A 13,097-nucleotide genomic window follows, 5' to 3' on the forward strand; every position below is an offset into this window, starting at 1 on the left:
AGGGAAGGGAAGGGAAGGGAAGGGAAGGGAAGGGAAGGGAAGAAACAAAGTGAACTTAATCTGGTAAGAGATTTAAAGATGGTAGATCTTGTTACCATCTTTAGTTCTGTAAATTATTGTGCTGTAGCTACAAGGATAACATAAGCCATTATGACCTGCAGAGTTTCTCCAGGGATACAGTACAAAAGTGCTCTATCAGAAATGCAATCAATTGCAGAGATGACTGCTTCCTGCACACTTCCAAGCTGCTGCTTTATAAAACAACTCCTCATAAAAGGAGCAGGAAATGCATGACATCGTTTAGCAACCGATCATTAGAATTTAATGGAAGAGGATTAAAATACAAAAATGCCATGCTTATAGACCTTCCCATACATTACCCCAGACTTTGAGCAGAGGAATCAGTGTTATACCAGTAAAGTTTTAACTCTTTCCTCAACCTTCAGAAGTGGAAACATCCCACTGTCAAAGGAAAAGCTTTGTCATATTAGAAAGAAAGTGAAATAAAAACCAAACCTTTGAGCCAGGTCAGTGGTTACATTTTCCCAGTTTTATACCATCTCTCAGTTTAAAAATTTCTGGGGAAAATAAAAGTGTGTATTCTAACCTTGATTTCTCCTTAATTGTTTTTGCACAGGTGCCATACCACAACATCTTTTGCATCTTAGCAGTTTTCTCATTTCTAGTTGCTTATATTAAAGTGTATGTCCTCACGGACACATATGAGGTACAATAAGAACAAACAAAATAATCTCTGAAATTATATTCCCACTGAGCTATCGTGAATACTTTTTTCTTACCAAAAACACCTGGTGCATGGTATGATGTGCATTGATAATAACTGGCACAGCTTTTTCCTAGGGCATAGCAAGCATTTACAGCTACATAAGCAGGATGCTGGTGATGAAGTGATTCTTATTACAATCAAAAGATAAGCCTAAACAGCAGGAATATGTCAAGCTCTTGAGGCTCAACTCTCTCCAAATCACCCCCAGAAGGTTCCGTGTACCTTTCTTCCCACTGCAGGTTTAAAACTGACAACTGCATTGTGCTGATAACCAATATCTGCATAAATGCTTTTCTTACTTTATGTTAAATTGTACCAAAAAATAAGCTACAGATAATCTATCTCTAAAAAGTTTATCACATATCTTTTAATGATTACATTTTTTTAATGACGTCTTTTCATCATACTGAGACAGAGGCAAGAGTGAAGGTACGCTATTTTTTTGGCAACTTTTCTGTCCATCATGCTACTTTGCTCTGCAGTTAAGCACAGTTCAAACCACATAAGCAATTGGGAGCCAGAGCACTGCTCGGTGCCCATACAATCAGATCCCTGGCTGAACTACACAGTAGCATCTTGCCAGTCCAGAGTCTGAAATCATTACCAGCAGAGTACAATTACAGGAATTCAGGGTCCTCAACCATTGTGAAAATGCATCTTGTAATACTTATAAAGAGTTGACTCATAAAACTTGCTTAGGTCACATTAAATATTTACTGTTATTGGTTAGTTTAGTCACTCAGCTGCAATAAAAACTATCTCCAGCTGCCGTGCCAACCCTGGATGTGATTTGATCACACCTCATACCCAAGGCCCCGTCAGCCAGGCAGGAGACCTTGTACCTCCTGCCTCCAAAGGAGTGCCAAGTACAGGCATTCATCCCTGGGAACAGCTCCCCCAGATGGGCCAGCTATGTCTCTGTAAGCACTGTGAAACAAACAAAAAAAGAAGTCATGACCATCGCCAGCTGCTTAGATAAAGCAAACTCCTTCTTCTTCCCGAAGTGCAAAGCTTTAATTCATCACTATAAGTCAGTAGTTCTTTATTTGACTCAGAGTTTTAAAGTCCGCTTATGGTTTTGGCACAGCATCATTTCGCGTATATCTCTCTAAGGAAAATATTTCAAATCTTCTATCACTGCAATCAGGCATAGCATTTTTTGAGTCATGAACATCAAATATAGTGTTGCACTTTATTGTTAAAAAATATTTTCTTCCACCCACAGGTGGATTTATTTCATTGCTATACAGTCTTTCATACATATAAGAAAAAAATGTTATTTTTGCTATAAAAGACATAAATATCAGGACTAAGACTTGGGGTTTCCTTCAGTTACTTCATCTCTTCCTTTCCAATTACATATTTAACATACCCAGTTTCTCTGTACACCCATGAAATTATGCAGTGTTGCTATGATAAAGCTTAAATCAAAGTGAACACAAAATATCAAAAGGAAATGTGCTTTAAGTGAATACCCTTTATTGTTGCAATTATTTAGAGCGGAGGTAGCATGTGATGCTGAAAATGACCTAATTACTCATTTACAATTTTTTCTTGAGAGAAGCACACTTAAATTTAATGTGCAGAGGCTTCTGGGAAACATCTCTGGTATGGAAATCACCAGCACTAGCCACCAAGGTAAAATTCATGTATAACTGCCTATTCAAAGATCATTTTAGTGCACTTAAATTAAAAAAAATGTGTATAGGAACACAATATAACAAAAGAATGGTTACAGAAGCTAAGAGCAAGCTTGCTCAAAAGCAGTCACAAGTGGGTACATGGTCAATGTTCAGCTGAACCTGAGCCAGCAGTGTGCCCAGGTTGCTCACACCACTGTACTCAGCACTGAGTACCTTAAGTATTACGTTTATTTTGAAGCCCCTCAGAACAAGAAAAACATTGAGACCCTGCAGCATTTCCAGAGAATGGTAACGAAGCTGTGAGGTGTCTAGGGCAGAAGACTTTTGAGGAGCTACTGAGGGAACTGGATTGTTCAGACTGGAGAAGAGGAGGCTCAGGAGAGACATCATCAATCTCTACAATTGCCTGAAAGAAGGTTATGGTGAGCTGGGAATTGGCCTCCTCTCCCATGTAATAGTGATAGGACTAGAGGGAATGGCCTCAAGTTGTGTCCGGGGAGATTTGGATTGGATGTTAGGAAAAGCTTCTCCAAAAGAGTGGTCAGGCATTGGAAAGGATTGATCAAGGAGGTGGTGGAGTCACCAACCCCGGAGGTATTCATGAAATGTTTAGATGTGCTGAGGGACATGTTTTAGTGGAAAATATTGGTGATAAGTGGATAGCTGGAATGGATGATATTGGAGGACTTTTCCAACTTTGATGATTCTATGGGGAGGAGAAAGAAAAGGGAACAAATCAGATCTAGCCACTTTCTGCCAAGGAGACTTCTTGATCCTAACACAAATAGTTACCCAATTAATAAATATCAGCAGATCTCCCTTCGAAGTACTTGGCCAATCTTCCTTCAAACCTGTCTCAGCACAACACCATCTAGCAAAAAGGTCCAGAGGTCCAGAACACGTCACATAAAGAACTACATTCTTTTTGTTTTTATCCTGATCCACACCAGCATTATACCTAATCTTCTGACATCTATATCTGAAAAATACAACAATCAATTGATTCCTTTTCGTGCCACTCAGAATAGTTTTGACCTTTCTGACATTCTAATAAATCGTCTTTTTAAGGTTGAAGTGCCCTCATCCACCTCAGTTGCAACCAGATTTTAGAGCAGGTAATAGAAATGGACTTGCAAAATAATCATACTGATGCAGAGTCCATGGCATTCTCTGGGCTTTTTTTATTCTAACTAGCATAAAATTGGTCTGGTAGATTGTATACTGATGGACAGTTGAATTAGGTATGTTGCAAAATTGCACTGGATGTGTTCCAGAACATGATCTGGTTTTGTTTCATTCAAGAGTAATCCAGTTCAGATGCACTAAGGCTATACTGTGTATGAAACAAAGCACAGTAAGCAAGGATTATTTGAATGTTTTTTTTAAACTAGCTGTGTGATCTGAATTTAAGGGGTAAACATACTGTGCTTTTCCCTGAACAGATGCTGTTTCATGCCTCTGAATTGTCCTTGTTGCTGTTCTCTGAAACTTTTCCACTTTAAAGACAAACTTTTTGAGAGGGGAGGACTGGAACTGCACACATATTCAAGTGTGGGCAAACTATAAATATATTTGTTCCCATAATTATGTCTCCAGTTTTCTCCTCTATTCCTTTCCTAATATTTCAGAATATTTGTTTGCTTTCCAGACTGTTGCTAAGCGCCAAATTGACATTTTCATGGTATTATCCACAAACTCCATCTGCCCAAGGTCTCACTCCTGAGTGATAATCGTCTCTCAGAATGCAACATTTTCTTTGCAAAGTCAGAACTGTCCTTCTCTGTGTGCTTCACTTCACATTTATCTATTGATCTGACTTTTGGCAGATACATATGAGCTTTAAGAAGTGATACAAACATTGTATGCCATGCCATGCAAAAATCAATTAATTTGTTATGCTACAACATTCTTTTGAGGCATGTAACCATTATTATATCAACTTACAGAATATTATTTCAATTTTGGGGGAAACCCACACAGACAACCAAATATTAATTAGAGAAGGTCTATCAAAGAAGCAAGGAATTTCCACTACATTTATTCTAACTCTAATGCATTAAAAAATCACTACAGCTAGAAAGGAATCCTGCAAAATGCCGTCTAGTACGGTTTCTTCTAGCAGAGATCCTTCCAAACAAAATGCAGTTTGGGAACACCAGTATCACATCATCATCTTGTGTTACCATGTCAGAAAAGAGCATCCAAAAGTTAATTATGTTTTTGAATTGCTTGGCTGCTCCTTATCGCTTGCCGGGAGCTACCTTTAGAAGGGCAATCAGGTGATTTAGGCACTGGCATTCTCTGATAATAATAACACAAGTTCAAATAAGCACAGCTAAGCTCCCCCTTCTTCATGTTGATATATTAAGGGTTTCTAGATTCCTTATTTGGACTCTTTAGACATTTAAATAATGTAAGTATTTCATACATTAAATAGAAAGCTGCTGAATAGTTTCTCCTAAACACATAAAGCCAGTTGATGAGATGTAGAGAGTTATTGAAAATCGTAAAAAAATAAAAAGATTAAAGATACACTGAAACTGAGATATAACATGGCAAGAATATAACAAGGATCTTAGCTAGACAGTACATAATATTTTTCTTTAGGGGAACAGCTTCCTAAAAACAGTTGCATTTTAATTTCAGATTTTCAATTAATTATTGGTCCAAAAACTTGTATTTCAGCCTCCTTTTTCTTTTCTATGAGAAGCCTTTTCAAGGATGATAGCTAATGAATGTTCCAGAATCACTGTACAGACTCCTGAAAAAGAAGGTATTAGTTTGAAAATTATTAAACACACATAATATATTCTGTTCCATAAAATGTATATAATACATTATGTAATCACAATACATGTATTATACATAAGTTTTCTGGCTTTACAGTCTTGGCATGCAGGTTGCATTTGCTTGATAAAAGTGAAGGCTTTTCAAAAATGAAAGCTCAGATTTGCCTATATTTCAATGTAGTTTTTACCAAAACAGCCCTTTCTGAGGCAAATGGCCTTGTCCTTGGCTCTTCCAATTAGAAAGATGATTTTTGTCATTCCTGATGAGAGCTAAGCCTTTGTGTAGTGGACAAATTACCTTAAGATACATATCTAAAGCACAATGTGGTTTTGGTTCAGATACATGTGAGCTTGCTTCCAACTATCATAGTCAAAGTCCTTTGCATTTAAGTTGAAAGAATCAGTTAGTTTCATCTATAATAAAATGACCCCACATATAACCCTGGAACAAGACAGAAAAATCCCCTGGCTTGCATAAGGAAGAAATTCTTTGGGCATTAGTGAAATTCACGAACAAACTGAATTACCAGAGGAATTTTAAGTAATATTTCACCTCCATGCTGGCTGACTTGCTATCGCAGGAGGGGCACTAATCAGGACTACCACAGACCTGCTCAGGTGCTTTGCCCTGTGAACCATAAAGGCATACCAATGCAAGCTGCTAGTGCAGATGAAGTCACAGTAAGATAAAGACAGCCATGCCAACTCAGATTATATCTGTAAACAGGCCAAAATAGGCTAAAGACTGTAAAGGCACCTTTATTTGAAGGTGCCTCATCCCTGAGGCAGTAACATTTTAACTGTTGTGTCCTAAGCCTGGTAGAGTGGAATGTCCTAGAATCAGGATAAATTCATACCTGCACCCATTCCTGAAAACTTTCCTTTGAAGAAGCAGATATGAAGATTATTTTAGAAAAGACCTTCTCCATAAATTTTGTAATGTACAATCATTTATTGATCTAGAGAAGTTTGATTTGTTATGAATCTCTATTTTTCCCTACAAAAGTGTGACTGAAAAGTTCAGAGATTTCACTTCTACTCATGGTCTGTGTTTTCTTGTTCTAGTATGTTGAGTGAAGATATTTCATAGCTCTAACTTTTAAATTAAGTAGCAGTTAAAATAAATGGAATGAAAAATTATGGTCATTTTCAGTGATCTGTTGGCATAACTCATTTAGTAACACGTCCTAAAATTGCATACAGAAAATATCAGAATTTTAGCAAGTGTATTGATTGACAAGTATGTTCAAGATTGTGTATAATACCCTCAGCTGGGTACGGTCAACTCAAAAGAATACATGAAAATAACATACATTCAGGCCAATATATGATAGAATCCTCTTAAAACATCGTGTGGCATGGAAATAAACCTGTTAAAGGAAGGATTTACTATACTCCATGGGTGTGCTTTGAAGAAGCTTCCACTGTATTCAATTACTATTGATTCACTAGGTACATGAACTGTACAGCTCTAATTAAAAACCTTTTTCTTTCCTGCTTTGAAACCAGCAGGGATCCTTAAATAGATTTATTCTGAACTGAAAAAAAGTGATAAAAAGATTAATTAGAAAAATGCTAACCCAAATTCCCCAGCCTTCTTTGCGTCAATTTCCAAGTAACAAGTCATTGTCTTCCCGGCTCTCCTTAAGCAGAAGCAGTAGATGATGTACTTTCCTAAGCTCTTTGTTATCTTGGCTTTAGCATGAACTTGCTTTGGCATGTCCCACAGGCATTCACTGCTTGCTCACACGCAATGTCATTTCAATCTCTGACATGGAAAGAATGCAGAGATGGAAATCCCAGGCAGAAAGGACACAGAAAAGGAGGAACGGTTTTATTTGACTATCCAGGCTTCTGACACACCAACTCAGTGAGCCTTTTCCATTTTAGAGGAAGGTCTGACAAGACACGGTGCTGAGAAGGAATCTGGCCTGGGGAGGTTCTACTGTGAAGCTGCAACAGAAGAACCAGGGAATAACTTGTCAGTGGTGAGCTCTGCTGAACTGCCTAGCCCATGCTGTGGAGGAAATCTAGCCCACACTGGTGACCCAGTGCCTGGCCTGTGTAAATCCTGAGTGCCTTCTGAACTGCACAAAAGATTTATTTTCATAAAGTTCTTCATCTTCTGGCACTTTCCTACAGCAGTGAAGAACTCAGTACCTCAGATGCCATAGCATCAGTCAAGGCTCTGGCTGGCTGAAGTGAAAATTGTGTCAAACTATCCCAGGAGAGGGAAATAAGTCTCTCTCTAAATAGTTCACCACTTTGTGATAAAAAGTCTGTCACCTGTGCTATTTAGGCTGTGATAGCCACTCACAGAAATAATAATTGGACAGAGGCATTTACAATAGCTTATACTTTTCATCTGCCATGTTAGCTACAATTAGCTAATCTGCAATTAGCTAATCTGACACAGTAACAGTCACCTCATTCCTTCAATGTCTTCTCATGCATTAGTTAATGGCTAGATTTCCTTATGGCACATGCACATTCTACGCAATCGGCCTTCTCCAGAGCAATAATGCATCAAAGTAATTATTTCTGATTTTACACACTTGCACCCTCCATGTGTAGGGGTGTCAAAGCAGGCATTGCACAGCAGAAAGCAAATGTTGCACCATTTTTTTGTCAGAGTCCTCAGGACACTCCTACAGGTACCCGCTCCTGCTCAACACCAGGCTCAACACACTCTGCCCGGAGCCCAGAGGTTAGACATTGGCACAAGCTGCCCAGGGAAGTGGTGAAGTACCCATGCATGCAGGTGTTTAAGAGATGTGTGGATGTGGTACTAAGAGACGTGGCTCAGTGGTAGTCTTGGTAGTGTCGACTGTTGGTCTTGTTAATTTTGAAGGTCTTTCCAATCAAAAAAAATAAGTCTATGAATTTATGATCCTATGATTCTACTTTCTCAACCATTTTTATGGAATAGAAAATTCCACCTCTGACCTTTAATTATCCCATAAAATCCTATAACATATACACCTGTGTATGTGTCACTGGACTCAATGGATTTTCCTACTGAAATATTTCTTAGACTCAGTTGACTTCAGATAATTTCCAATACAGTTCCTTAGTTCTGCTTCATTTTTCAGTGTCTTCCTGCTTTGTGATGAAATAACATATTTGCTGGTGAGAAAGGATAAAAATTTCCCCATGCCTGCCACATCCAATGCAGTAATTGTGAGAAGCTGCAGTTTAACCAAAGTTCTTCCAAGGTATCTACTTCTGCTCAGCTTGCACCAGGAATCTGTACCAATCTGCAGTTATCTTTACAAAATAACAATTTTTCATCAGTTGTCATGAACTCTATATACAATTCAGACAAATGCTGGTCTAACATCAGGACTGTTTTTTCAACTTAAGTATGCCTTAGTCTGTCAAGTGAACAGAAGGAGGAAGACATTCCTTTTGTAAATGTAACAAGAAAAATGTCAAGAGTATCATTATTTTAAACTGAGCTGGGCAGTGTGGAGGTTAATATATAGCATAGAGCAATACACCATGGAATGGACTTAACAATGCACTGAGCTTCATTTCATCAGCAATTTGCTGACTATCATTTCATTTACCTGCATCAATAAGTGCAGCTAGTAAGGAACAAATCCCATTCCATTCTTCTGAATGGATGTAGTTCTGCATTATGGAGTAATTTCATCTTCACAACATCACTAAAAGAATGCTATTTTCTTCATATTGAGGATACTTTCCTTTCAATCTAGCTTAAAATATAGGTGGGCAATAACTTAAACAATGCTACAGACCCTGTTCTCCCTCTTTTTCTTCAACAATTCCCTACGTTCACATATTATTTTCAGATGCTGGGGAAAGAGGGCTAAGTTTTAAAAAGAATTCTAAAGGCCACAAATTTCATTTTATTATAGGTCATTTTCATAGTCCAAACACCTACACTAGAAAATGACCGAATCATTGCACAATTATTTGAAAATTCAGTGCTTGGTTTCTTTCACAGCTTTATGGGAGTATAGAGAAAGCATTAGAATTATCTACGTAGTCCAAAGGATACATTTAATTTTAACAGGCTTCGTTTCTGCTAATTGCTAAAGCCAAAAGAAAGTCTGTCAAAGGCCAATAATTTCCCAGCATCTTCTGCAAGATGAATGTATATTATCAAATAAGATTACATAATGCATTCATCCTTTAGAGGGCATTCTGTGAATAGGGAATATGCTCCGGGTAACACTGAGGGTCAGATCTACTCTGGTATTTATTTCCATATCTCCTCTTAATACAATGAAAATGCATGGATTACACTGCTTACAGACATTACCCTTTGTCTTTAAATGCTTATTCTTAAAGCTAAAACTGACCTAAAACTTTTCAAATGGTTCTACATTTCTTCTCAATAGATTTCATATGTACCTTTGAACTGTCAAATTCTATTTATGCTTTTCTATAGATTGAACTCATCTGAAGTCAAGAAGTTGAGCCAGCCAAGGGGAATGGCTGTAGTTTGTTGCCCCATACCTTCACTAGTTGGAAATGTTTCGTATCTGACTTATGTGTTCCTAAGTTTAATGAAATAGGTATATTTAAAAGGAGAGTTCTAGACAACATTGTGTTCACTATTAATTAATTAATTTCAAGAGTTTTATTAGAATGTCATTCTGTAAAAATAAAAGACTATTTTAAATTGCAGGTGGTCTCTGGTTCATTCATAAAAATCACAGAATTATAAAATCATAGAATCAAAAGATCTCTAAGGTCACCTAGTCCAACCATCAACCCGTCACCATTACGCCCAATAAACCATGTCCCTAAGTGCCATATATACACATTTCTTGAACACCTCCAGGGACAGTGACTCCACCACCTCCTCAGACAGCCTGTTCCAATACTTGTCCACTCTTTCTGAGAAGAAATTTTTCCTAATATCCAACCTGTACCTCCTTGGTGCAGATCAAGGCCATTACCTCTCATTGCTAGTTGTCTGGGAGAAGTGGTTGACTCCCACCTTATTAGAACTTCCTTTCAGCTAGTTGTAGAGAGCGAAAAGGTCTCCCAAGCTTCCTCTTCTCCAGATTAAACAATCCCAGTTCCCTCAGCCAGTCCTCATAAGACCTGTGCTCCAGGTCTTTCCAGCTTTCTTGCCCTTCTCTGAACATGCTTCAGGGCCTCAATATCTTTTTGTACCGAGGGGCCCAAAAATAAACACAGTACTCAAGGTGCAGCATCACCAGTGTCAAGTACACAGGACAACACAGGACACACCTCCTGGCTTCTGCTAACTACAGTATTTCTGATAGAAGCCAGGATGCCAGTGACCTTTTTGGCCACCTGGGCACACTGCTGGCTTGAGTTTAGTCAGCTGTCAACTGACATCCCCAGATCCTTTTCTTCTATGCAGCTTTCCAGACATTCCGCCCAAGCATGCAGTGTTGCATGGAGTTGTTGCGACCGAGTGTAGGATTGAGCACTTGGTCTTGTTGAACTTCATCCCACTGACTTTTAATCTAGTCTACCCAGATCCCTCTGTAGGGCCTTCCTACTCTCAAGTAGATAAACATGTCTTCTCAACTTAGTGTTAACTGCAAACTTACTCGTACAAATCATCAATAAATATATTAAACAAGACCAACTCCAGTTCTGACCCCTGGGGAATGCCTCTCATGATGAGTCACCAATTGGATTTAACTCCATTCACCACCACTCTCTGGGCCAGACCATCAAGCCAGTTTTATACCCAGTGAAGAGTACACATATCTAAGCCATAGACTTCCTGCTTCCTGCTACTGTGACTGAAAATTTTACTAAATTCTAGGTACACTACAACCACAGCCTTCCCTTTTCCCAGCAGGGAAGGAACAGAGTGACTTAAGGCTGACAGGCCTGTAGTTCCCTGCACCCTCTTTCTGGCCTTTCATGTACATGGGAATCACATTAGCAAGTCTCCAATCATCTGAGACCTCCCCATTTGACCAGGACTACTGATAAATGATGGAAAGCAGGTTAGCAATCACTTCTGCCATCTCCCTCAGTACCCTTGGGTGGATCCCATCTGGCCCCATGGACTTAGGACAGACCAGATAGAGAAGCACATCTCTGACTGGTTCCTCTTTAACTGTGGCATTTATTCTGTTCCCCATCCCTGTCTACTAGCTCAGGAGGCTGAGTACCTTGAGGATAACTGGCCTGACTATTAAAAACAGAAGTAAAGAAGGCAATGAGAATCTCAGCCTTTTCCACATCCTTTATGGTAATGTGTATGGTAATGGATGCCCACTGCATCCAATGCATTAAGATGGAAATTCTTCTTGGCCCTCTTCTTGTTAATATATTTATAAAATCATTATTTATATATTGTCTTTAACAGTGGTGACCAGATTATGTTTTTGCTGGACTTTCACCTTTGTTATCTTCTCTCTAGCAACTTTGTTATGCTCTTCCCAAGTTGCCTGCCCTTTTGTTTCTCAAAGTCTCAGCAAAAGTTCAGCCAGGTCAGCCTTCTTCCCCACTGGTTCATCTTATAGCACAGGTGTGTTCCTGCACCTTTAAGATTTCTTGATAAATGTCCAGCCTTCCTGGATCCCTTTGCTCTTTAGGACTGACTCCCAATGGGTTCTCTCAACCAATGTCCTAAGCAGTTCAAATTCTGCTCTTCAGAAGTAAAGACAGCAGTTTTGCTGAGTCTCCCCATTTCAACAAGAATAGAGAACTTTACCATTTCATTGTCACTCTGCCCAAGACAGCTTTTGACCACCACATCTCCCTCCATTCCTTCTCTGTAAACAGCAGGTTTAGTGGGGCACTTCCTCTGGTAGACTCTGTTACCAGATGTGTCGGGAAGTTATATTCCATACACTCCCAAGAGTCTTCTAAACTTCTTCTTCCTATCTTCTGCACTGTATTTCTAGCAAATGTCAGGTAAGTTGAAGTCCCCCACAAGAACAGAGGCCAGCGATTGCACAACTTCTGCTAGCTGATCACAGAATACTTCATCTGTCCCTTCATCCTGATTGGGTGGTCTGTAACAGTTTCTCAGGAGGATGTTAGCCTTAACATTACTGAAAAGAAGAATTAACATTACAGGCTAATAATGAGTAAAAATATACAACAAGTCCCTAGCACACTATTAAATATTTTATTTAGTCCTTTGGTAGAAGTGATTTTTGCTATGAATTTCTTGAAAGCTGTCCTCATTGGTGATTCTACTCACATGGTTATGGAAACCAGAAGAGTAAGGACAACTGGACTAGATGCAAGTTCCAGCAATGAAAAGGACAGAAAATCTTGAAATATAATGTACAACTGAAAGAATCAACCAACTTCGATCAAAGAAATGTATGGACACTTGAAGAAGACAGTTCAAAATATATTGGGATAATGTAAAGGAAGGAAATGAGAGAAAAAGGGTATTTTTATTCAACAAATACAGAAAATATATGGAAATATATAGGTTGTAAAAGAAAAGAGGGGGTTGTGTATCGTGAAAGCTTTCTAACAAAAAGAGAAATAGGATCCTCAAAATCTCTTTAGGCTCAACAAAAGTTCAAGATCTTTCTTGCAATCACTTAAAGCAGGTATGGTTAAATGTTGGGAGCACACTTCCATACAGAAAATTCAAAATGTACTTAATCTTAATTCCTGTTAATATCTTACCCTGTGAAAATAAGCACATTCTTTGATGTTATTTGAATGTCAAAAGTTGATATTATGCATGTGTCAGTGAGTTAACTGATGGCATTAAAGATGAATCTAGAGAGTAGGTTTTCAGAAATTCCCATCTGAACTCCTGTACAAAATCTGAAAGATTACATAAGTTTGAGCTGTTGGTTTATGTAACCAAATATGCAAAATTACCCATAATGTTGACTGTGCAGTAATAACTTTCAGACAAAGGATAATAAAAAGTTAAATTTC

Source organism: Meleagris gallopavo, chromosome 3, assembly GCF_000146605.3.
Source record: "Meleagris gallopavo isolate NT-WF06-2002-E0010 breed Aviagen turkey brand Nicholas breeding stock chromosome 3, Turkey_5.1, whole genome shotgun sequence".
NCBI lineage: Eukaryota > Metazoa > Chordata > Aves > Galliformes > Phasianidae > Meleagris > Meleagris gallopavo.